The 2,540-nt window shown below is 39.3% G+C and overlaps 1 non-coding gene across 1 annotated transcript; it reads right to left on the reverse strand.

Annotated features, from left to right (window-relative positions):
* Window positions 1-1,187: 1,187 nt before the first annotated feature.
* LOC121861893 lies at window positions 1,188-1,305 on the reverse strand. Its single transcript, XR_006088109.1, has one exon. It is a non-coding gene; the product is annotated as a U5 spliceosomal RNA (small nuclear RNA).
* Window positions 1,306-2,540: the final 1,235 nt, after the last annotated feature.

Raw genomic sequence — 2,540 nt, forward strand, 5'->3', positions numbered from 1 at the left:
CTACACCTCGCCCTTCCATCTACAAATCGACGCTAGTGGTGTCGGAGTGGGGGCTGTGCTCCTACACCCCGACCCAACCACTGATGTTCTTCACCCTGTGTCATATTACTCCGCCAAGTTGAAAAAACATCAGACCAACTGGTGACCATAGAGAAGGAGGCCTTGGCTCTGGTGTTGGCAATAAAAAAGTTTGAATGTTACCTCCAGTCTTGCCCACAAACAACCCTAGTCTTCACCGACCATAACCCACTCACGTTCATCCAAACTAACAAGACCTCCAACCAGCGAATCCTCCGCTGGGCTCTCCTCACCCAGCCCTATAATCTACAAGTCCGGCACATAAAGGGGGTGGACAACCTGATTGCAGACTCCTTATCCCGAGCTCCGGTGGAAATGCAGCAGCTACTCTCCAGACGCACCAGAGCAGTCACCTCCTTCCAGCGCCAGCGCTGGAAGTCTTTGGAGGGGTGTGTTACGAACCCTCCACCCAGCACTACGAACCACGCATACATCTATTGTCTGATCTACCTGCAGCACCACAACAGCATAATCTAGGGACGAGACACGAGTATGACTCGTCTTAGTTACCACTCCGAGGTTTCCCTTCTTCCTATCCTGGTACTCTATTATATACAACGAAAACTCGCATCCTTTGTCTACCCTTTTATAGTCCGATTGTCTTTGTTTTTTTTATTGTTGTTACCTGTTGGGATCTGGGTAGACGTATAACTATATTCTAAATCCCCAACTCGTAACAGTGTTCTCTCACCAATTCAAATTTCATGAACACCCTGTGCGGTATTTTGGAATACCTGAGTCTCTCCGGAGGACTCCGTTCTCCCGAAGTGGTTAGAGAACAAATATTTCAAGTAGGGAACTCAAAAGGTTTACAGATTTCAATTCAATTTCAATATTTTTTATTTCTTGATAGAGGAAGCGGGATCCTAGTGCTGTCCCTAGGTACCCTTGGTTTGTTTGAAGTCTAGAGCAATTTTTAATAAGTGCATGAAATTAATTTTATGACAGATCTGTATTCTCCCAACCTGATTTAGATCTGTAATAGTCGGGAAAATTGTTCCATCCAGGACGTTGTATATGTGAATAGATTTTTTTTTTACTACATTAGATCACATACACTTGATTACGACATTGTATGATTATTTTCAGCTAATTTGAATTAGTTTTGTGAGCCCATGTGAATGGGCTAAGAAAAAATTAATTTAAGACTCATTGAGTTGTTCCCCCCCACGGAAATCTTTAGTAAAAGGCGAAAGATTTATGCGTTTTGAAGGGAAACCAGAGCTATGGTCGCAAAGTTGTTCAAGACCCCAACAAACATTAACTTAGAACATACATGGAGTTGTAGTACCAGTCAAGAAAGACATTAAAGGTTTTATTGTCCAGTGTCTAGAAGAGTTTTAAAATAAGATTTACAAGTCCTTCGTAATATTTAAGACTACCGTGATTGGCAGTCAAAAGTGGTATTACTTAATGTGGATTTTCTTTAAGAGGATTTAATTTACATAATTCCTTTAAATCTGAACAAATATAGCAAATCAACGAGAATGTTATTGTTACAATGTTATGACTGCGCTTCAACTAAGGTCATTAAGGGCATAACTTAGTTCATAAATGTTCTGTTTTATAATATGGCCCTCATTGTGCAACCGTTTAGTCATAATTAATAGTAATCATATATAATGAAAATAAACCTGGATCTTGATTATAGAAATGCTTTTATTCTTATGTAATATAAGTTATTTCAATGGTGATAACCACCGGTCTCTCATGTCTACCTACCACTATTACGCCTGTATGAAACTGGTAACTTCAGGTCCGCAGGAGTAGCAGTCCAATAAATCTTAAAAAAAAAAACAAAAAAAAAAACATTAAATAATTATTATAGCGCTTGAAATACTATCTACTGTTATATCAAAACATGAACGAGAAGAAAAGTCAAAAGCTAGCGAGCTACAACTTAAATTATTAGTATAAAAGATCAATAAAGAATTTTAAAATACAGCATGTCTAGTTGAGCCCGGATACTTTAACTCTCCTAATTTCCTTCAAACTTTCCCCTCATTTACGTCCACCTAACCCCCTCCCCCCCCGCCCCAATACTTCCAAAGTACTTCCAACAAAAACCCAGCAACAAATATTAGCCCTTCATCCTTATCTACAGGCTTCAAGTCAAGTTTGATAACGTAAAAAAAAACAAAAAAACATAGGAAAAAAATGCTTCTGTAACAGTGCCATGTAAATTGTCATGTTTTAGAGAAAATCTATGAGAATCTAGTTTAGACAATATTCCTGCCAAAAAGCCATTATAGAGGCATATTACACCAAAAAGAGCCTGCCTATGTGCCTACATCTTAGCCAATCACCGTGACCTCTAAGTGTGACGCGAAAGGCGCAGCTGAGCTGTTTTTTTTTGTTTTTTTTATTGGACACCCCCTTACATCCTTGTTTAAGGTGAAGCGCAGAAGCGTTTACAGCACCCAACAGGGAAGCATGCTAAGTTCATGGTTGATGATGATGAT

This window comes from Homarus americanus, unplaced genomic scaffold (genome assembly GCF_018991925.1).
Source record: "Homarus americanus isolate GMGI-L3 unplaced genomic scaffold, GMGI_Hamer_2.0 scaffold59628, whole genome shotgun sequence".
Taxonomy (NCBI): domain Eukaryota; kingdom Metazoa; phylum Arthropoda; class Malacostraca; order Decapoda; family Nephropidae; genus Homarus; species Homarus americanus.